The sequence below is a fragment of the Dasypus novemcinctus genome, chromosome 13 (assembly GCF_030445035.2).
Source record: "Dasypus novemcinctus isolate mDasNov1 chromosome 13, mDasNov1.1.hap2, whole genome shotgun sequence".
Taxonomy (NCBI): Eukaryota; Metazoa; Chordata; class Mammalia; order Cingulata; family Dasypodidae; genus Dasypus; species Dasypus novemcinctus.
The window spans coordinates 101,111,320-101,120,896 of NC_080685.1; positions in this window are offsets into that span (position 1 = coordinate 101,111,320).

Sequence of the window (9,577 nt, forward strand, 5' to 3'; positions counted from 1 at the left end):
ATAGTGCTGCACAGGATGAAAATTCTTTGGAAGAAAACCACGAGAATAACTATTTTTGCAGGTGTTGTAGAGCAAAAATCTGTTCACTCAGTGATTCCACATTTTTGGGAAGAAAATTTTTGATTTTTTTTTCAAGGAAGGAACATGAAATTGCCAGGAATATAAAGGTAATTATTTTGATCAAGTGTTGGTGTTACTCTTTATGATGGCAAAATCAATTTGTATTTTATGGAATCATTTGTCAAAAAAGTTGAAATATGGCACATTGGTAATTGCAACAAAAGCAATTACATGTGGTTTCTTAATTAAGAAAGAAAATTAGGATTACCCATTAACTAAAATTATGAAGAATCTCAAGTCAAATATATATTTGTTTGCTTGATGAATACAAGGAAATATGACATTTGTGGAAACCCTTTACAGTTTGGGTAAGAATGTCCAGAGTTTCTCAATACTGAGTGAAGAAGAATGTAAATTTTATTGATGACTGGTGGTAGATTTGAATTTTGTGCTCCAACATAGACATGTTCTTAATGTTAATCCACATTCCTCTGGGTATGAATCCATTGGAAATAGGATCTCTTTAAGATATTATTATTTTCTTTTTTTTAAGGTACTGAGATGGAAGATTGATCCCGGGACCTTGTATGAAGGAAGCTGGTGCTCAAACACTGAGTCACATTGGCTTATGAGTTGGCTTTTCATTTGTTTTCTTGTTGTTTTTTGTTTGTTTTTTTAGGAGACACCAGGAACCAAACCCGGGATCTTGCAAGTGGGAAGCAGGTGCTCAACTACTTGTGACACATCCGCTCCCCTAAGATGTTTTATTTAGCTAAGGTGCAGCCTTACTGGATGAGAGTGGGTCTTAATCCACATTATTGGAGGCCTTATAAAGAGAAGCAAAAACCCAGAAGTTGGAAAAGGCTGCACAGCAGGAAGCCAGAATTCAGAGGAAAAACAGAAGAAAGGAGAGGGCATCACCACATGATAGTGTTATCAGATTTTGTCTAGGTTCTTGACTATGCTGCAGAAATGAATTTCAAGAGCACATCAGGTGAGTTAGGTCAATAAGTTATTTGGGTAGGTAAGGATGAGAAATGAGAGAAAATAACAGATTATGGGTAGAGAGGAATGGGCTGAAAAGTGATAAAGCAGGCTGATTTACAGAACTAAAACTCCCCATTTTAGTTTATAAATGGCCAGGATTTGCTTGCATGTTGATCCATGTGGGGGTGGGAGGGGACATGAGAGCTGGCGCAGAAGGCAGGAACAGGGGTCCAAAGGCAAGAAGTCGAGTTCAGGTCTTGTGCCTGCTTTTTGAACCATTAATTATTCCACCCCTTTGCTAATGGCAGGGGAGGAGTTCCAGCTGTTTGCTGTTTTGATTGATTACCCATCAATCCTCCATGAGGGTCCAATGATAAAGTCCTTGGGGACTATCCAGAGCTTCTCCTGGCTTGTGGGGGAAATCTTGTTCTGAATGGCAGAATCTTTGGGGGGATCATCCAGCAGCCATTTGGAATTTTTGATGTCCACATGGACTTCTTGCCAGGTTCCAGATCCATCTACTGATTCCCTAGCTTACCAGCCAGCTTCATTCCCCGCTCAGAGAGTTTACACCTTTATTCTTAGGACGATGCTCATTCTTCTGTAAGTACTTCTTGCTGGTTAGGGGCAGTAGGCCCTACCTGACAAAGTATAAAACCCTCCTGCTATTCTATCTCAATTGGAGGAAGACAAATCTGGCATTCTGGGCAAAGCTGGATGAAGTCCCCATATGTCTAACAAGATGTTGATTCTGGCAGAAATAAACTTGATTAGAATTTTGAGAATATATGATCTCACTAAGAGGGTACTGGACCACAAAAGTAGAAAAGGCCAGGTGCCTGCAAAGGCTGCATTTTCCCAAAGTTGGTGGGAAACAGTATTTTTCCTTGAGTTATTTTATGCTGTTGGTTAACTCTGGGAAGAGAATACAGTAGACAATGGGGTTAGGTATAAATTGTCAATCCCAGTTCCTATGGTAGAGGAGATGATTGAGAAGAGGCATTGCCCTTTTAGTTACAATATAGGGAGAAATTATAAGAAGTGAAAATAGACAAGATTTCTCAAGTGGTTTTTGGTTTGCTCTCCCCCTAGCAATGGCATTTGTGCTAGAGTTAGAGGAACAGCTGACTTTGACACTACTTCACTTTTTCTCTTGAAGAGGTAATTCAGGCCACCCAATGACTGGCATTTGTGCATCCTGTCAGGTGCTTCTGGTGAGCTGGTACTTTCTTGGGCAACTGGGTTCACTTGAGATTAGTGCCCTAAGCTCAAATTCCTTTAACTTTAATGGCTGTGGGACTGGTCAGAACTACAGAGTAAAGTTTCTTACATTTTGGCTTTAATTGAGAACAAGGCTTGTTTTCTTGCCAAGTTTTGATCAGAACCTGGTTTCCAGGTCTAGGGTGAGGAAAGATTGCCCATGGACCATCTCAGAGGGGCTAAGTTGAAGTGGGTCCTAGCGACCTTATTTCCTGTTTCCCTTCTGGTGGGAAGCCTATTAGCCCTGGTAGGATGGCTTGTGGCTCTGCCAGTCCTCCCCGGGGTATGAGTGGCACTGTTCTGGAATAAGGGCTAGGAGGGAGGCATGGGTTAAGCATGTCTTCCACCTGGTGTGGGGTAAAGACTGAGAAGTCACCGCCAAGTTAATTTGGTGGCTTTTTATATTAAAATGGCTATTACCCCCACTGCTCTCAGACAAAGTGGCCATTCCTTTATCTTATAAGTACGTTCATTAACTGATTAGAAAATGAAAGTTTACCAGGACTTTTAACATGCTCAATATTTCTCTGTATATGGTCTAGAATAGAAAATATATAACCATAATCATCAGGCATGTACCTAGAATAGGAAATATAGGTACAATACTTAATACTAATTAATGTACTACCCAATGTATAAGTTTTGCTTTGAGCTGCAATTAATTGATTCAAGTTTCAGGTTTGCAATACCTTACATGTTATCTTTCCATGGGAGCAGGCCATAATGCCAACTGTGTTTAAGTTCTACTCACTGTACTCCAGTGATCATTGCTCCACTTGGTATATCCTTCACATGGCCAGCAAGCTGCAGCATTGTTGACCCTAGAGAGAAGCTAGGAAGGTAGCTTCCCGTATTCCACCAGCCTGGTGCATAGCACCCTTCAGCACTATGAAACAGTGCCAGTCTGGAGGCAATATCCTTTGTACATTTGGCTATATTGAGCTTTTGTTGGCTGCTGCAGGAGTTTGAAACTGCAATGTAGCCTCCATCAACTTCACAGATGCAGTAGATACACTTATTGCTTTAGGGGTCAGTGACCAACCTAGCCAATAACTCAAATAGAGAGGCAACCTGCAGTTTATTGAAGGCCTGGTTGAATGCACAAGAGAGTTTGACAGTGCTGAACTCTATCTCTTGATTTTTATATACTTTTTAAACACTTCCAATGCAATGTGTAACATACCAAATGAACTTAACTTTTTAGTACTTTGCTTTTTACTTCTATACTTTTACCATGAAGATGTTAATTAGTGGGTATTATACTTTAGCAGTACAAAAAAACTACTTTTTCTATTTTTTAAAAATGAAAACTGAAGATTCCCAATGGTATCAAAATAATTTTTCATGACCACCACTTGAATATGCAGATTGAGGTGACTTCCACACACGTTTCACTGCTATGAAGTTACTTTTTGCTATTAATAACTTAATTCTTAGTTACAGTTTCTAGTAATTTTTTACTTTAAGATGAATTGGATACCTTTATTAACTAAGCCACAAAAATTTTATTAGGAACAACTTTGTGAAATTTTTCTGCTTTTCCAGCAGTTGGATCAATTCCACTGGTGATTTATACATTAAATCCACTCTCAAGACAGTATTGACATTAGAAGACTCATTTTTAGGTTACCTTTCACCATTATCCTATTTGTAACAGGTGAACCCTAAATCTGATTTCCTAGGTACAAGCAAACTGACAAGGTTAAACACAGATTTTAAAGTAGAACACAAAGTTAAGCACATGGTAAAACAGAAGAGAGAATTTTATATCTTTAGCATTTCTAGGAACTCTTTGATTTTAATTGATGGTACATGAGGTTTTTTATTTTCCAGGAGAGGTTTAGTAACTGGCCTGGATCTTGATCTCTATTCACACCTTTTATAGGTACAACTGAGTTTAAACTGAGAAGGCTGTTTCTAAAAGGGAGTTGGTCAAAGTTTGAGGTTTATTTCCTTATTTGTTTGAGGAGACATGACATGAAGTTTCTGGGCCTCAGATCTATCTGTCCCCTTTCACACTGGTTTAACTGGAATTCAGGGTTTCATGCAGAGGCTGCTCTTTTGGCTGTTCTGTAGCCATGTAGACCAGTAGTAGGCAAATTTTCCATTTTCCTAATTCTTGAGAAGACACTCTTATGGAGAATTTGCTGGTGGGCTAGAGACCATGTCCATTATTCTAGGAAGAAAGAATAAATGCTTTTTAGTTGACTGATCTGGCATCCCAAAGTCCAAGTCTGACTAAAACGTTCACTCCACATAATTTGGAGCTGATTCTCTGGTCTCAGTGTTTTTAGAATTTAATCCAGAGCCCTGATGATGGTTCTTCCCATGGCTGGTTTAGGTCTTGGGGAATGCCTGAAAACTCTGAAGTTCAGGCCAAAGTGCCCAAGACTGATTGGTGGGAGATAGTCTGAGCAGTTAGCCTCAAATCAAAGCAACTGAGATAAGTCTCAGGGGATATCTGGCTGCCCTCTGAATGGAAGGGCCCAAGGAATGGGGGCCATTCAGAGTCTACTGCTCTAGTTCTCAGCACCCCTACTTTCCAGGGTCTGAGACTGACTGCACTGTTACCCAAACAGAAGCTTTTGAGCTAAATCTCAGGGGACAATTGTCTGCTCTATGAGTCGAAGTGCCCAAGCATTCAAGTCTTGGGGGACATTCAGAATTTCTTCTCTGGTTCTCACCACCCTGGGAATCACAGAGACCCTTCTGTTGGGTGTTTCTGGGGTCGTCAAGGACTTGGGAGACAGGCTGAATAGATCTTGGGGTTGAATAGATTTCAACCTGAAGCTGCCAAGCTGAATGCTGCTCCTCCTTGGAGAGCGGGCAGACAGCTTCTTCTTCCTATTCTTACAGAGGTCTTAGATGCAGTTCTAATTTTACGACTTGCTGCCTGGGAGTTTCCCAGTTAAACCAGCCATTAAAAGGCCATTAAGTGATTAGAGATCAATTGTTCTAGCTAACAGCACTTGGAGCCCTGAGACAATCACTTCCTTGCTAGCAAAGGCATTTTCAGTTTTACAGTTTTTAAGACATTCCAAAGCATTTTAACACAAACCTGTAAAGAGAAATTCAGTAGCAAGAGGTAGGAAGGTAAAACATGGGTAAAGGTAAATTATGCAAGGGTGTCCTGGCCTGTGATCCCTTGGGGGAAGGGAACTCCCAGGGCATCCATCTTTGGCTCTGCCCACTGCCTTCCCACTTCATCCCCCGGGTAACTGGGTGTGGTTGGATAGGAAGGACGCTTGCAAAGGAGCGGACTTGCTGGGAGGGGCAAGCCCCTGGCTCTCCACCACTGCCGAGCTGCTGCTGAGGCGAGAGGGCTAGAGAAGGCAATGACAGCAGGCCTGAGGGCAAAGCCGCTGGCTGCTAAAAGGACTTGAAAAAGAGCGTCACAGTGCCTGGTGCTCTGCTGGGGAACTTCTGTCTTGGCAGGGCCATGATTTGGGCCACAGCCCTAGGTCCTAGCCATCCCGGCCGGGGTCAGATCTAACAAGCCTGGGCGTGTGACATGGAAGTGGAGAATTCCCGTGCCCAGTCTCTCCCCTCCAGGGATTACATCCTGTGGGAGCTCGTAGGCATACCTATTTCACATGGAGACCCAAAGGAAGGCATTAAAGAGGCTGTGGCCACAGTTTCACTCACAAATAAGCTCCTGGGCAGGCTCACCAAATATGTTACTGGATTTTGCCTAGGTTCTTGACTATGGTGCAGAAATGAATTTCAAGAGCACATTGGGTAAGTTAGGCCAGTAATTTATTCAGGTAGGGAGGGACAAAAATGGGAGAAAACAACAGATCTTTAAGTTCCGGGTAGAGAAAAATGGGCTGAAAAGTGATAAAGCCGGCTGATTTACAGATTACATTTCCCCATTATAGTTTATAAAGGCCCAGGATTTACTTGCACGTTGATCCATGCAGGGGGATGCGGGGGGGAATTCGAGAGCAGGGCACAGAAGGCAGGAACAGGGGTCCAAAGGTGAGGGTGTGAGTTCAGGACTTGTGCCCGCTTCTTATTTATTAATTTATTTATTTCTCCCCCATCCTGTTCCCCCTGACCCCCCCCCCCCCCCAATTGTCTGCTCTCTGTGTCTGTTCACTGTGTGTTCTTCTGTGTCTGCTTGTATTCTCATTAGGTGGCTCCAGGAACCGATCCTGGGAACTTCTGGAGTGGGAGAGAGGCAATTACTCTCTTGCACCACCTCAACTCCCTGCCCTGGTACATCTTCTTATTTTCTCTCCTCTGTGTCTCTTGTTGCATCATCTTGCTGTGCCAGCCCCCTGCATCAGCTGCTGGCACTCCTGCATGGGGCGGCTCTCCCATGCTGGGCGGCTTTCCCACACAAGGTGGCACTCCTACGTGGGGTGGCATTCCGTTGTGGGATGGTATGTGGCCAGCCACATGAGCCAACTTGTCCTCGCCAGGAGGTCCTGGGCATTGAACCCTGGACCTCCTATATGGTAGATGGGAACCCAATTGGTTGAGCCATATCTGTTTCCCATTGTGCCTGCTTTTTGAACCATTAATTATGCCATCCCTTTGCTAATAGCAGAGGAGGGGTTCCAGCTATTTGCTGTTTTGATTGATTACCCCACCCATCAATCCCCTGGGAGGGTCCACAGATAAAGTCCTTGGGGAAAATCCAGGGCTTCTCCTGGCTTCCGCAGAAAATCTTGTCCTGAGTGGTAGAATCTTGGGGAGGGTCTACCAGCAGCCATCTTAGGGATTTTGATGTCCATGTGGACTTCTTGCCAGGTTCCAGATCTGTCTACTGATTCCCTGTCTTACTAGCCTGCTTCAACAGGAGGCAGGTGTACAAGTCAAAGAACCCCTAGGATGGCTAGCAGCCAGCCCCAGAACATTCAGACTCCGGGAGAAAGTAAATCCTTCTGATATCTTGATTTTGGACTTCTGCTAGATTCAAAAGTGTGAGCCAATAAATTCCTATTGTTAAGTCAAAACCAGTTTGTGTTATTTATGATAGCAGCCCAGCAAACTGAGAAAATAACCCATTCATTTAAATGCAGAAGAAAAAAATAGGGTTTTCAAATTAGATAAAAATTATACATCTGTATTGATCCAGATGACAACTCAGGTCAAAACCTGACATCTCCAACAGCTTGATTCAAACCTTTTGTGAGGCCCTGCTAACCTCTGAGATTTCCCCTGGTGTCTGAGTTAACACAATGAACGGTTAAATACCCAGGGACTGTGTTGGGATTCTGCTCCCAGATAAGGTTCATTTCTTTTAAAACCATGGATTAATTTCCATTAAGCATGTGAGATTTCTTTCAGAAACTTTTTCCTGTGTGGGCTGTAGCTCATTTTCGTTACTGTGTTTTTTGTTTTTTTCCATCACTTAGGACAATTCATTAGAAAATCCACCAAATGGATGTGAAGGTACCAATTAATCCTTTGATATGCAACAATTAATATGTAAATTATACCACATTAAGAGTCATAGGAAGAATGAATTAAATAAGATACAGTCCTTCAGAAATTAAAAAAAAGATATTGTTTTATCATCATAGATTTCAAAATCCATGTGATTTTTCTTCTAAAGCTCATTTTATTATCTCCTTGCCTAGAAGTACCAAAACAAATGAACATGCCTGTCTTAAATGCATTATATCATGATTCTAACAGGAGGTTATTAGACATGATAGTCATATTGAAAAAAGGCCTGATGAGGCAAATACCTACATAAATATGAATTCAGGACAGAATAATTGCATCAAAAAGTAAATAATTATTGTTGCCATTTCCTTTTCAGAAATGCATACAAGGAAACAGAGCACTAGAGGTCATTTTGAGAACATTACCAAGCAAGCAACATCTTTACTCCTCCATCTAAATTCTGTGCTACAATCAGCTTTTAAATGTTTTTTCCTAATGTGTGGATAATGTGAAGGAGATCTAAGTATTATCAATAGAGAACTTTTAAAGTTAATACTGGGAAGTGGATGTGGCTCAAACAGTTAGGCTCCCATCTACCATATGGGAGGTCCAGGGTTCGATTCCCGGGGCCTCCTGATGAAGACAAGCTGGCCCGCACAGTGAGCTGGCCCAAGGAGAGTGCTGGCCCATGCGGAGTGCTTGCCTGTGCAGGAGTAACTGAACTGCATGGCATGCTGGCCCATGCAGGTGTGCTGGTGCAGCAAGATGATGCAACAAAAAGAGACACAGAGGAGAGACAAGAAGAGATTCAGCAGACCAGGCTGCTGAGGTGGTGCAAGAGAATGATCTCCTCTCTCTCACCCTGGAAGGTCCCAGGATTGGTTCCTGATGCCACCTAAAGAGAAGACAAGTTTAGCAGACACAGAAGAATGCACAGTGAATGGACACAGAGAGCAGACAACCAAGGGGGTGAGGGAGATAAATCTTAAAAAAAAAGTTAGTACCAAGTGTTTTCTATATATAGTTCACTGTTCTAGCTTAGCATGCCAGCCAAACATCAGAGCATCCCTATGACATAGGCACTGTCATTAGCACCTCACAGGAGAGGGACCAGAGGACAAAGTAATTTACCTGAGGCTGCCCAGCTAGCAGGGCCATCCACTCCTGGGCTGAAGTAGTTACACTAGGGACCATGTTTCTAACCACTGCGTCATCTCTGAGAAAGCTGTCAGAGCACATCACTGGCAATTTTCTGAGGTTCAGTGAGGTTAAGTATTAGGCTGTTAGAAAATGCAAGAGATGACAGTGCTGTTGAGATCATTATTATCACATTTATTCCTTGCTATTATTATTCCAACAGGAGACTTTGGAGTTATCATCTCGTTATTTGACCTCATACTGTCTTAATAATAGATGGGAAAAGAGCAAATTTGTCCTCATATTGTAAATAGGGGATATTGAGGTAGCATCACAGATATTGATAGCAGATACTTGCAAGAAAATTGAGTTAATTATCAAAGTTCTCTTGGAAAACAGTAATTTCTACAGAACCGCACAGTACCAAGATTCTCTTTCTTTCTGCATACCTACTATCAATATTGTTAATCCTATTATTATTATTTAATTTATTGAAATATATCACTCATAAACATACATAAACAATAAGTGTATAATAGTTGTGAACTTACAAAACAAACATAAGTAACATCAAACAAACATATGTAACATCTTACCCTATCACCAATAACTTGCACTGTTTTTAAACCTTTTTAACTAATGATTAAAGAGCATTGTCAAAATATTACTACTAAACAAAATATTTTCCCCCAACCAATCCTATTTTTATTATCTTTATATATGAACATACATAAAC